General features: G+C 46.1%; 2 long non-coding RNA genes across 2 annotated transcripts in view; both read right to left on the bottom strand.

Annotated features, from left to right (window-relative positions):
- Positions 1–14,436, bottom strand: part of LOC137429158 (uncharacterized) — a 960,590-nt gene that overhangs the window by 439,907 nt on the left and 506,247 nt on the right. The gene's annotated exons all lie outside the window — the stretch shown is intronic.
- LOC137429159 (uncharacterized) lies at positions 11,177–12,233 on the bottom strand. The gene is made up of 2 exons (XR_010984818.1): positions 11,812–12,233; positions 11,177–11,700 (listed from the first exon to the last, which is right to left on the bottom strand). It is a non-coding gene; the product is annotated as an uncharacterized LOC137429159 (long non-coding RNA).

The raw sequence follows: 14,436 nt of genomic DNA, 5'->3' as shown, positions 1-14,436 counted from the left end.
GACTTTACCCCAATTTCTCAAAATTTTTTTTTTACCAATTAATAATTAATTAATAAATTTTAATTAATAAAAAATTATTATTTTATTATGTTATACAATTTTAAATCCCGGACGTAGACCCAATTGCGAAACCGCAAATCGTAATTTGGACGAGCCCCCAATTCTGTTACGTTGTCCCCTCGGTGAATACCTGGTCTCGGTGACCCCCGGACCGTGAGAGGAACTTCGCCAGAAAGCTGTATTATATATGCGCTTTCGCCACGCAATCCATATGAATTTCACCCAAGAGACAACTGATGTTCAAGGATATATTTCAATGGTAATGATACCATACAATTTCAAGGATACAACCACGGAGATTTTCCCCGCGCAATCAACAATACACAACCATCAACAATTCCCAACCCACCATCAATTCCCTATGATTAAGATGGCCATCTTATATACGTGTGTCCCGGTGAGTACTCACGACCCCCTTTTGGTCTCGGTCCCGCACAATGTCTCTGGGCCCCTCCTGACCAAGATGATGGTCGGCGTCGCCGCACTCGGGCGGTTGAACGAACCCCGGGTGGACGTGTTTCCACCGGGCAGGTATCGTACCCGGCACCCCGGCTACAGCCCCTCGCGGCCACGCGAAGCGGGGACGGGAAAGCAAGCCAAAAGCCCCACGCCGCTTGCCAGGCGTGTTAGGCCCCAACAGGCGACCCGTACGCGTCTTTTTAGACGGGGTCGCGAACGGCGCCAAACGCTGGGTCGGTGCACGGCCACACGACCGTTTGACGTCCACCGGGCAGGTATCCGTCCCGGTAACTCCTCTCGCCAGACAGGCTCGGGAACGCCGCTTTTCCACACGGCTCAATCAATCCCACCTTTCGTCGGTGCGGGACGAGGAAGAAGAATACTCGTCCTTTTTTCCTCGTGTCTTTTCCCTTCCGTTTCCGGTCACTTCCGTTTCCGGCCACTTTTTCAGAAGGGCTCCTGACCCTCCAACCACAACAACTACACAACAACTTAATATACTACACACGGATAAGCAAAGACCTGAATGGTAATTCACATACATTCACATAAATATGTAACACTACCCCCGCTAATTTCACCCCAGATCCACTTTTGTGAAATACCAACTTCTTTCCTGGAAGGCCTTTCAGTGTCGATGTGTTTTCTACTTCTCCCACCTCCCCCCAAGCCCTCGACCTTCCGCAGATCTCCCGTTAACTCTGCTGTCAAATGTTGTACTTGTGTGCCCCCCTCTCTCCCCCTATCTTGTCCACTGCTCCCCATATTATATGTTTTATGTGTCTGTTTGATGTTTTGTGTGATTAATGTTTGCTCTTTCACGAGCCTCGATATTGTGTGCAAAAAATTATATATATATATATATATATATATATATATATATATATATATATATATTAGATATTTCTGTATTTCATTGTCAATTATTTTGCAAAAAATTCTTTTCAAAAAAAACTACTTTGGCATTATTTGGTGCCGTATTTTCCGGTGTATTGACAGCGGCGGTGTATTAACCGCACCCTATTTTTCACCCTGCAAAAAAAAAATCATTAATCCTCCCGTCAAAGCTTGATGTAAGACTGGAAATGCGTCGTCTTATCAGCTGTGTCATCGTGTCGATGTTGGGTGATGTGTGTGCGACACCGAACCGACAGATCATGGCATGCCATTAACGAGTAGGCCCACGACGGGCTCGTCTTGATGTCCACAATGTCGTCCTCCTTGGCAAAGCTCCTTGCCTTCAGCCTGAGAGCAAGTGTTGAGCAATTGTTGCAAATGAAAACATGTAAATTAAAACTGCTTTCCCATTATATGAGGCAGAGGTTAATATGGAGGGTTTCCAGAAACTGAGAGAGCGGAAGACGATGGAGAGGGAAGGCAATCTAGCCAGAATCCGGGTGTTCTCACGAACACGTTTTCATGTTGTTCAGTGCGAAAATGTAATCGCAGCATTGCTTATGCACTCGAGTTACGCAATTCCTAAAAATGGTGTAAATGACAGATGCGCACGACTCCAAAAATGCGCAAACAGAACACACTTAAAACGCGAAGATACCAAACTGGACTGGAATTGTCACATTAAAGAGTGTGGTGATGTCACACGCGAGGAAATAGTGGTGTTTTTTTTTCATTTAAATCATGTATTTTTAGCCTTTCTGTGTGGAAGAAAAATTTAATCTGAATCACTTTACGAATTAATTTTGAAATCCAATGAAGCGATCTGCAGGGGAAGCGAAATGAGGCGCCCAAAATAGGTATTTGCTTTATTCTCAGAAACTACACACACAATTCTGATGAAACTTGACCACAACGTTGATTACCTGTGTTTTGCCAAAGTTTGTTCATGGCATTAAAAACTAGAACAATGCGACTGTGTCGCCAATATGCCTCCGCATAGAACTAACAATGGGTAGATGCCATCACTCTGCATATGTATGGGTTGGGGATTAATTTTGTGAAGTTTCGTGTTGATCGGATAACTTTCGGTTTTCTATCCAAGATGGCTACCAAATCACGTGTCCTATGACATCATCATTTTCAAACTATATGCAACAGTGCTGTTAGATGATGTTTGTAAAATTTCACATCGATAGGGTGAGCAGTTTCAGGGATACAATTATTTAAAATTTTCCTTCAATCCAATTTTGCTGCCAAATCATGTGACCTACGATGTCATGAATTTAATGTTTCAATGCAAATGGGTCATAGATCATGTGAATGCAATTTCAGATTTTTAGGATAAGTAATTCGATTAAAACATTTTTGGCTGGTATACCACTTCACCGATGATGTTATCATTATCATGCTTTTGTTCCCCATTGGGAGTACTTGACAATGTGCCAAGAAATAATTTTTTTATTATTGCTTTTAATCCAAGATGGCTGCCATGCCAAGTGACCTATGACATCACAATTATCATAAAAACATTCTGCGTAGGTGTCACTCCTCCCCTGAAAGTTTTGTCTCAATCGGACATATGGTTGCTGAGAAAAACGAGGTTTTGCCCAGACGGACGGACGTACGGACGGACGGATGGATGGAACGACAGACAGACAGACAGACGGACGGATGGACAGACAACCTGAAAACATACTGCCTCCGGCGACTTTGTCGGTGGAGACATAAAAATCAGGCCCTATGAAGGTGTAGGGGGTTTGCCCCCCTCCCAAATTGGTATTTCCTTTCTTCTCAGAAACTGTACACACAATTTCGATGAATCTTGACCACAACCTTCATCACACGTGTTGTACAAAAAGTTTTTCACAGCATTTTAAAAAATCGGGCATTAGGAGGGTCTTTAGGGGGGGGGGGGTTGAAGGCAATGGGTGATTGACCACTATGGCCGGGCCCCTTCTGCTTGGGTGCCTGGCACAGAGGCGCCATAGGAGCCATTGTAAACCCGGCCCTGGAGCTCTAAACATTTCCCGATATGTAGAATGTAGATCCACTGGTATATGTGTGACAATTGGAATAGAATTGAGATTCAGCATTGATTGTTTCTAAGACTTTTTTTCTATATCTGTGGATTAACCACACCCCCCACTTTTAACTTTTTGTGGATAAAAAACGCAGTTAATACACCAGAGAATACGGTATTATGTGTCGTAATCAATGACAAAAAAAATCTCAATGTAATCCATTTTTAATTAACTGGTGAGGTACCCGTGCTACGCACAGGTGGGAGGACAGAAGCAAACAGACAATGCAGAAACGGCGAATGCTGAAGCATGAAACCAATAAATTCCACATTCCTGTAGCACCTTCAGTCACACGTCAGACATGGACAGCAAGTTTGTGAAGGACTTACATGAAAAACGTACCCGTTCGCAAACAAACGGGTACGTTTGTTCCATACCCAGTCAATGGTGAATCTGCACATGGCGATCCGTGAATTCACGTTTAGAAAGTAGAAACCATCACGGCATTTCGTCATTCACTTGAACTCGACATCTTTTTTGACTCCAAACAGCAAAACTCCAATCACAAATGAAATAACATTAATATCAAAAATAAACTTTTAACAACATTCGTGACATAAACAAATATTTAAATCCAGATGTGAAGTTCCGTACGGTTGGGTGAATACAATTACAAATTCAAAATCGTAATTGTATTCACTCAATTCCATTCATCAATTGATACTTTAACAAAACGATTAACACGATTAACGTTTAACGATTTAACATTACGATTGAATCACGGTTGAATTTGGATATGATCAAACCCGCGCATTGCCGTCATCTGTCCACTTCCGCATTCGCGGCAGGTTCATAATTGTCATCAAAATCTAAACAGTATTTCTATAATTTCAATTAAAGCCACATCACTGTTCTTGTCGGTAAATATTATTCCATCGTGTTTGGAAAATTGGAAAACTTGGAAAAATTGGAAAAACAATATAGCCTATTTTACTCCCAGGGGTCTCAGGAATACCCACCCAAAATATCGTTGAGATCGGTTGAGCCGTTTTTGCGGTACCTTCGAACGGACAGACGGACATTTGGTGAATAACACACCTACAACACAACTTGGAAAAATTGGAAAAACAATATAGCCTATTTTACTCTATTTTACTCCATTTTACTCCTTTCTAGTAAGATACTATAACACAACAAAATGTTGTTTTTTTTTAAGTCAAGGGGTGTGAATACTTTCTGAAGGCACTGTATCAGGAATAATTGATGAATGAAAATGTATTTTATTTGTTTCAAGTCAAACCTTGGTCATTGCATCAGTGAGTGCTTCTTTGGAATGTGCTTGTTATGCAAATGTAAGTATTCGATTGCGACAAATGTGTAGGATTCGGTCACAAATACATTTGTTTTGCTTCTTTGCAGATATCACATGACAAGACTGACTTCAATGTGGGAAGCAGTCCACCAACCTTTGCAAGGGATACATTGGTTTCCCTTCTGACTGCAATGCTTCGGAAGGATCCAATGGAGAGGCTCACCATGGCGGTGAGGGATTGATACCGTTTTGAACTGCAGTGTTTTAATTGCATGAACAAGAATGTTCATACATGCTGGAGTTACTGACCTCTTGTTATTGTTGATGAAAATACAATTGCTCACCAGTAGTCAGGGCCCTTAGGGATATTTTGGTTCAAATTCTTCCAAAAGCATCAAATTTGGCGCAGATGTTGCCCATGCCATACTCTTTCGATTTTTGACGGCACCAAGGGTGGTATGATCCGGGGACCATACCGGTCCATCCCGCCATGTCACCTGACGTATGACGTCATAATTAGGATATGCATCCAATCACATGGCGTACTATAAGTGGTCAAAGTTCAAAATGAATCGATCGAAAAATGAAGGCAGGGATCCATTTTAAAGGTTTTCATAAATCCAATATGGCCGCCAGGTCACATGACCTATGACGTCATATTTATGACATGTATACAATCATGTATACATGAACCCGGATCATGATTGCACAAAAATTCAACACAAGGAAATGGCATACAGTTCATAAAACATCAAAATCCGTACCTTTGTAATTAGACTGATGAACTGCATATGCCTGAAAATTAGGAAATAGACATGTAAATATTTCCTCTAATTGTCAAAAATAAGGTCAGAGTTCGATTACCCAACCCAGAAACATAAAATGGTGAACCTCGCGTAAATCTTGACAAAAAACTCAAAAACCGACATGTTTGACTCAAAAATGACCTTTAAGATGACCTTGAGGGTTGACCTTGACCTCGAATCATCAAAATAACATCATAATTGGATTCCTCGACCTCGAAAACCCCTGAAAAGTGGTATCATACATGATTCCATCCCTTTTGGTTATTTAACTGATTTTCCTCGAATCCGGGTGGCGGCCATTTAGTATTTCGCCAATATGGGGCCCCCTGGGGGGGGGGGGGGTGCCCATCTTGGCGCCCGCCAAAAATCAAAAGAGTATGGCATGGGCAACATCTGGGCCAAATTTGGTGCTTTTGGAAGAATTTGAACCAAACAGCCCCAAAATATCCCTAAGGGCCCTGACTACAGTGCAGGTGTTTCCTGATCATGTTTATATTTGTTTCCAACACATCCAATGTTTTGCAGGAAATTGTGAACCACACATGGTTCAAGGAAAATCACCCGGTGAAATTTTTACGGTAACTGGCACTCCTTTTGTACTCTTTTTACATCTTCAATTCTTATTGTTTCACTGCAGAATGGAGCTTAATGGAAAAGCATGGTGATAGAGGACGTGAACTTATAATAGGGCAGCAGAGAAAGTCTTGAACAAAATAAACATGAACCTCCGGTTCCAGGTCCGAGTGTGTTAAACTTCAATCGTGCCACGTGTCTTTCCAGTTTATCAAAGCGAAGTGTTCAGACCAGATCCGTTGTCTCTCACTGTTTGTAGCTCTGCCACCATCAACGGGCGTAGGTTATGTTGTTGGCACTCCTGTCTGTCTATTTATTTGGTTGTCTGTGAAGAAGATATCTGAGTGTGGATGGATTTGGGCCAATTTGATTTTGGTTCACGTCTGGAATCGGATCCGGCCTATTGGTGGGATGCAGAACATAAACTGCTAAACCTTTCAGAGATATTGGCTCGACCGAATGCCCATTCTAGTCTATTTATCTGTTCTCCGCCAGTCTGTTTGTCTGTCTGTTCACTTAAAAATAAAGTCACCATCGCTTTTAAGCGGTGAAGCCGCTTCAATAGTTGGCTATCTCCTTTTGTCAATTATGAAGAAGAAGAACCTCTAACGCAATGTGTTTAGTTCCAAAGGGTAATTCTAATTGGTTCTAAAGGATAATTCTAAAGGTAGAAAAGAATAATTCCAATGGATTATCAAGGGTGATTCTAAAGGTTTCTGAAGGGTAATTATCATGAGTTCCAAAGGGTAATTCTCAAGGTATCTATATAATATTCTCCGTGGGTGATTCTGTCGAACGTCTGTCCGGGGGAGTGGCTACACCCGGTCTGGGAGGGTTTCACAAACAAATATCCACCATTTTGTTGACTCGCATAGCTTTGAGGCCTCTTTTGTTAGGCCTGCGGTGTCTTGCTCTCTCTCACAGTTTTCTTTTAACTCTAATTCGATATGTCATTTCATTTTTCACAGTCGCTAACATGGTTGCAGACTCGGTTGCAAAAAACGTGAAGAAAATTCAATTAAAGCTACCGTTTATAGAACAAAATGCATTTTCAAAGGCCTGTCACAGATAAAGGCCATTCATTGAGTCTCCATCACGGCGTTATCTCAACTCTAATTCACCATCTGATTTCATTTTTCACAGTCGCTGACATGGTTTTAGACTCGGTTGCACAAAACAGGAAGGAGATTTGTTGAAAGTTAACGCACAGGAAGGAAATAGACGAGATCGGCATGGTGCATCATATACCGCCCATATAACACAGACGAGAAATATTCAATGAAAGTTAACGTTTATAGAACAAAATGCATTTTTAATGAGAAGGCCTGTACAATGTAAACTAACTATGGAATACAATATTTATTAACAACGTTTGCTTTTAATCTATTTTTACTTTGAAAAGCGAAAAGTTTTCGATACATTCATGTTTAAAAATGAAGTCACCCATGACTGATGTGCATTTTAAGACTGAATTAACACGTCTTCGATCAAAAATTACTTTTTGAAGAAACAAAGGTACATTTAGATTACAACTCGAGCAAAGGAAACCAGGCAATGGCTGTTTCGTTCGGAGCGATTATACACCGTCCAAAGAAGATGCCTTTCTTTGCTATCGGAAATAAAACCGTGAAATCTTTCATAATTTTTTTGGGGGTTTTTGCACGGGTTTTCAAGGCTCAATCAATCATGTTCACATCCAGGCTTAATAAACGAACTCCATTTCACGTGTGCATGGACCTGCAATCACTTGTGTAAAATAAATAAATAAACAGACGGTAAATTGCCAAGAGGTTTTTTTCGTTCTTATTTTATAATTTATGTCCACGTACACTTCAAATAGGTTTATTTGAAATCTTTAATTTAAAACATGTCATTTTATATGCCCTAACGAAAAGAGTAACTTTGGTTTTCGTGGGGTATTAAGGTGCAATGTAATGTTCTTATACACCGCCCAAAATACTTTTTTCCCAGGGACTTTTCCATTTGAGCTGTATTCTTTATATCGTCGGAATGTTTCATTCTTTAGACGTTGTCACAATAAAAAATTGCAATTAGGTACTCTGCACATGGGGAGAATGGCGGAGCATCGTTTACGTGTCGCCACTCGTGTTTGTAAATGCTATCTTCAAAATGAATAAAAGAATGAGGGAATAGAACGAGACATTCAATGAACGTTAACCCAGACTTGCACGGGATGCTGAGCAACAAAGACATTGGAAGGTAATGTGTGCTCAGCAGACATATACAAGAGCAGCTTTAAAGAATCCGGATTTAAAGTATCGGATAATATTGTTGAAGATCATCATTGCTGTGCGAGTCTGATGACGTCACAAAGCTTGTGCTGTTCTGCGAAACATTTCATTCATGAATGAACAGGATGTGGGAGTGGGTTTACACTGTGTTGCTCCAAGAGGAAAGTTAAATTACCTCTATTAAATATTTTCCGAACCTGCTTGATTGGAACAACTGTCGGAGTGAGAGGGGGGGAGGAGACTAGGGGAGGGGGCGAGGAGATTGAGGGAGGGCGAGGGGAGACTGGGGCGAGGGGGAGGGGAGACTGGGGGAGGGGGAGAGGAGTCTGGGGGAGGGTGAGAGGCGATGGGGGAGGGGGAGAGGAGACTGGGGGAGGGGGAGGTGAGACTGGGGGAGGGGAGAGGAGACTGGGGAAGGGGGAGAGGAGACTGGGGGAGGGGGAGAGGAGACTGGGGGAGTGGGAGAGGAGACTGGGGGAGGGGGAGAGGAGACGGGGAGCGGGAGAGGATACTGGGGGAGCGGGAGAGGAGACTGGGGGAGCGGGAAAGGAGACTGGGGGAGCGGGACAGGAGACTGAGGGAGCGGGACAGGAGACTGGGGGAGCAGGAGAGGAGACTGGGGGAGGAGAGAAGAGACTGGGGGAGGAGAGAGGAGACCGAGGGAGGGGAGAGGAGACCGAGGGAGGGGAGAGGAGACCGAGGGAGGAGAGAGGAGACCGAGGGAGGGGAGAGGAGACCGAGGGAGGGGGGAGAGGAGACCGAGGGAGGGGGGAGAGGAGACCGAGGGAGGGGGAAGAGGAGACCGAGGGACGGGGGAGAGGAGACCGAGCGAGTGGGGAGAGGAGACCGAGGGAGGGGGGAGAGGCGACTGAGGGAGGGGGAGAGGAGACGGAGTGAGGGGGAGAGGAGACCGAGTGAGGAGGAGAGGAGACCGAGTGAGGAGGAGAGGAGACCGAGTGAGGAGGAGAGGAGACCGAGGGAGGGAGAGAGGGGAGGCAGGGGGAGGGAGAGAGGGGACCGAGGGAGGTGGGAAAGGCGACTGAGGGAGGGGGAGAGGAGACCGAGGGAGGGGGAGAGGAGACCGAGGGAGGGGGAGAGGCGACGGAGTGAGGGGAGAGGAGACCGAGTGAGGAGGAGAGGAGACCGAGGGAGGGAGAGAGGGGAGCAGGGGGAGGGGGAGAGGAGACTCGGGGAAGGGAAGGAGAGACTGAGGGAGAGGAGACGAGACTGGGGGAGGGGAGGAGGAGACTGGGGGAGGAGGAGAGGAGACTGGGGGAGGAGGAGAGGAGACTGGGGGAGGGGGAGGTGAGACTGGGGGAGGGGGAGAGGAGACTGGGGGAGGGGGAGAGGAGACTGGGGGAGGGGAGAGGAGACTGGGGAAGGGGGAGAGGAGACTGGGGGAGGGGGGAGAGGAGACTGGGAAGGGGGAGAGGAGACTGGGGGAGGGGGAGAGGAGACTGTGGGAGCGGGAGAGGATACTGGGGGAGCGGGAGGGAGAGGAGACTGGGGGAGCGGGAGAGGAGACTGGGGGAGCGGGAGAGGAGACTGGGGGAGCGGGACAGGAGACTGGGAGAGCGGGACAGGAGACTGAGAGAGCGGGACGGGAGACTGGTGGAGCGGGAGAGGAGACTGGGGGAGCGGGAGAGGAGACTGGGGGAGCGGGAGAGGAGACTGGGGGAGCTGGAGAGGAGACCGGGGGAGGAGAGAAGAGACCGAGGGAGGGGATAGGAGACCGAGGGAGGGGGAGAGGAGACCGAGGGAGGGGGGAGAGGAGACCGAGGGAGGGGGGAGAGGAGACCGAGGGAGGGGGGAGAGGAGACCAAGGGAGGGGAGAGAGGAGACCGAGGGAGGGGGAAGAGGAGACCGAGTGAGGAGGAGAGGAGACCGAGTGAGGAGGAGAGGAGACCGAGGGAGGGTAGAGGTGACCGAGGGAGGGGGAGAGGAGACAGTGGGTGAGGGGAGCGGGGGGAGGGGGAGAGGAGACTTGGGGAAGGGGAGAGGAGACTAGGGGAAGGGGAGGGGAGACTGAGGGAGAGGAGACGAGACTGGGGGAGGGGAGGAGGAGACTGGGGGAGGAGGAGAGGAGACTGGGGGAGGAGGAGAGGAGACTGGGGGAGGAGGAGAGGAGACTGGGGGAGGAGGAGAGGAGACTGGGGGAGAGGGAGGGCAGACTGGGGGAGGGGGAGGAGGAGAGGAGACTGGGGGAGGGGGAGAGGAGACTGGGGGAGGGGGAGAGGGGACTGGGGGAGGGGGAGAGGGGACTGGTGGAGGGGGAGAGGACACCAGGGGAGGGGGAGAGGAGATTGGGTGAAGGGGGTGGGGAGAAGAGACTGGGTGAATGGGTAGAGGAGAGTTAGGGAAGGGGAGTGGAGACTGAGACTGAGGGAGAGGAGACTGGGGGAGGGGGGGAGGAGACTGGGGGAGGGGGGAGAGGAGACTGGGGGAGGGGGAGAGAAGTGAGGAGGAGTTTGAAAGGAATGACGGGAGAGTAGTAAAGCAACACCCACTCTCCCCCGTGTGTGTGCCCCATTCTCCCCCAGGTGTGTGCCCCAATCTCCCCCGTGTGTGTGACCCACTCTCCCCCGTGTGTGTGACCCACTCTCCCCCATGTGTGTGACCCACTCTCCCCCGTGTGTCCATAACTTTTTTCTCTCTGGGCCAATTCTTTTCAAATCTACACCAGCCTCCATGTGGACCCAAATTTTAGCTTGATCTTATGTCCTTTCATATTAAAAAAAAACACATCATCCCCATTGACCCACAGATGGCCTCCAAAGTCCCCCATGAACAACATCATCGAGTCCAAAATCAAACACACTTTATTTAAATAATTGTGAATGTGAAACTGCATTCTTTTAACACAATCAAAAACAAAAACAGTGTTTAAAAACAAAATCTGTTTCGTAACAAAACAATCGTGCCAGGGCAGTCAGGCTATCAGTGTTACTTGGTGCTCTTGACCAGTTGATTTTTAGTGGCACTGGTTGGCAGAAGCTTCCGGTGATGCTCAAAGACCTGGTAGAGGAGCTGGCGCTGCTGGGCATTCTTGGTGAGGACTTCATTAAAGTCAGTAGCCAATTTGATTGCACGTTCTGTATAGTCGTTCACCACCTTCAGCTCACGAACAGTCTTGTACGCTGCAATGTTGTCATCAGCTCGAACCATGTGTGTACTGCGTCCGTCAGGAACTCCTGTGACAAATGAAGTGACTCAAAGAGGTTGAGCGAGCGCTGTGTGACAAACTGTGCCACGGGAAGGTTCCGGAACTCAGGGATCTTGTTTGGAGCCATACGTCGAACATCTTCTGGGAGTGGATCTCTCTGCAAAGCATTGACGATAGCCCCCTTATCTTCATCAGTGCGGTCATCGCTGAACAAAGGCAGTGCTGCAAGGTTCTCACTTAGGTACTACAAGTGCTACAACTTAGGTACCTCTCCCAGGAGCCAAAGTGTGAGTCTCGCAAACTCTCGGTCGTCTTCACGAGGTTGGACAGTCTCCAGGTGTTGTTGAAGGTTATGGACAACAAGAGTACGGCGAGATTCCAGCCATGCTTTCTCTGATGCACTCAAACTACCTGCACCAGCCTCGTCGCTATCAAGAGCATCAAACTTTGACTTGTCGATAACATCCCACTGTGACTTGATTCGACGAAAAAGCTCAATCTCTGGTCCCTTTGAGGTAAAGAAAGTATCGAAGACAAGAATTGTCTGAGAAGAAACAAAGTTATGGACACCAGAAATTTCACCGAATGCTGTCACACAGAGTACTTTTAGAGGGTTCTGGGAGACCACTTATTCTTGTTGGATTGCCATAAAACTTTTACTGTGTTATTTTTTCATCTAACCCCCTAGAATGACCGTGTGTGCGATATGAATGAATGAATGAATAAAATATGAATGATCGTTTTAAGGCCATTTTCCCCGCTAGAGCGGGGGTTAGCCTTGCGGGCCCCATGACTATCATGGTTCCCTGTTTGAGGCAATGTTTTTATGGCCGGATGCCCTTCCTGACGCCAACCCTTAGTCGCCTCTTACGATGCGCAGGGATACAGTGTACCTATTCTAAACCGGGGTACACACCGTGAAAATGAGAAACGTGAAAAAAACGTGAAAACGTGAAACAAAGAAAAAAAATACGACATAAAAATTGGCCACCCGAATTCACATGTTATCAGAAGTAAATAAATTGTGTAGATTACATCCATTTGAGGATCTGATTAATTGCCAGGAACCATTTTGTAAAACAGAATGTGCAGGTGCAGCATCTAACCCAATATGTCCAAATGTCACACACGTCCATACCTGTGGGATTCCCATGGGTGACCCCATGAATGTAAAGGATAATTCTAATGGATTCTAAATGGTGATTCCAAAGGTTTAGAAAGTGCAATTCCAAAAAGTTCTAACGGGTAATTCTAGGGGGTTCCAAAGGTTTATTGTAAAGGTTTACAAAATGTAATTCTAATAGGGTTCCAAAGACTGTTTATATGTGATTATTAAAGGTAATTCTAATGGGTTTTGTGCGTTTCTCGGCTTTGCCAATTTCATATTAAAATGCCAAACGGAACCTCTTCCTTCAGACACTGGTGCGTTTTTGTCCCCGTCGCACAGCGTAGCGAAAGGGGGACTATGGCTTTCCCCTCCGTCCGTGTGTCCGTGCGTGCGTGCGTGTGTGCGTGCGGGCTTGCGTGTTTGTGTGCGGGCGTGCGTAAGCGAAGGACCGCATTCGAATTTGGTGTGTGGGTGCAACCCACGTCAAAATCCAAGATGGCCGCCGCCATGTATGTCTGATGCCATGTATGTCTTAACCTTGTGAGATGAATATCTTGAAAAATAAGCGAAGTACCAACGTCTAATCTGGTGTGTGGGTGTATCTAGGCATAAAGAAGAACGCTATTGAAAATTGGGTCGCCACGTCAAAATCCAAGATGGCCGCCACCATATATATGTCTGAAACGTGTGAGCGAAATATCTCGAAAAATAAGCGAAGTACCAACTGCTAATCTGGTGTGTGGGTGTATCTAGGCACAAGGAAGAACGCTGTTTAAAATTGGGTCGCCACGTCAAAATCCAAGATGGCCGCCGCCATGTATGTCTGAACCTTGTGAGATGAATATCTTGAAAAAATAAGCGATGTACCAACTTCTAATTTGGTGTGTGGGTGTATCTCGGCATAAGGAAGAACGCTATTGAAAATTGGGTCGCCACGTCAAAATCCAAGATGGCCGCCACCATATATATGTCTGAAACGTGTGAGCGAAATATCTCGAAAAATAAGCGAAGTACCAACTGCTAATCTGGTGTGTGGGTGTATCTAGGCACAAGGAAGAACGCTGTTTAAAATTGGGTCGCCACGTCAAAATCCAAGATGGCCGCCGCCATGTATGTCTGAACCTTGTGAGATGAATATCTTGAAAAATAAGCGAAGTACCAACTTCTAATATGGTGTGTGGGTGTATCTCGGCATAAGGAAGAACGCTATTGTAAATTGGGTCGCCAGGTCAAAATCCAAGATGGCCGCCACCATATATATGTCTGAAACTTGTGAGCATAATATCTTGAAAAATAAGCAAAGTACCAACTTCTAATCTGGTGTGTGGGTGTATCTAGGCATAAGGAAGAACGCTATTGAAAATTGGGTCGCCACGTCAAAATCCAAGATGGCCGCCACCATATATATGTCTGAAACTTGTGAGCATAATATCTTGAAAAATAAGCGAAGTACCAACTTCTAATATGGTGTGTGGGTGTATCTAGGCATAAGGAAGAACGCTATTGAAAATTGGGTCGCCACGTCAAAATCCAAGATGGCCACCGCCATGTATGTCTGAACCTTGTGAGTGGAATATCTTGAAAAATAATTGAAGTACCAACTTCTAATCTGGTGTGTGGGTGTATCTAGGCATAAGGAAGAACTCTATTGAAAATTGGGTGGCCACGTCAAAATCCAAGATGGCCGCCGCCATGTATGTCTGAACCTTGTGAGCGGAATATCTTGAAAAATAAGCGAAGTACCAACTTCTAATCTGGTCGGTGGGTGTATCTAGGCATAAGGAA

This window comes from Myxine glutinosa, chromosome 6, assembly GCF_964187855.1.
Source record: "Myxine glutinosa chromosome 6, kmMyxGlut1.1, whole genome shotgun sequence".
Lineage (NCBI taxonomy): Eukaryota > Metazoa > Chordata > Myxini > Myxiniformes > Myxinidae > Myxine > Myxine glutinosa.
Note: the sequence above shows the minus strand (reverse complement) of the source record. Positions and strands in the feature narration are given on the sequence as shown.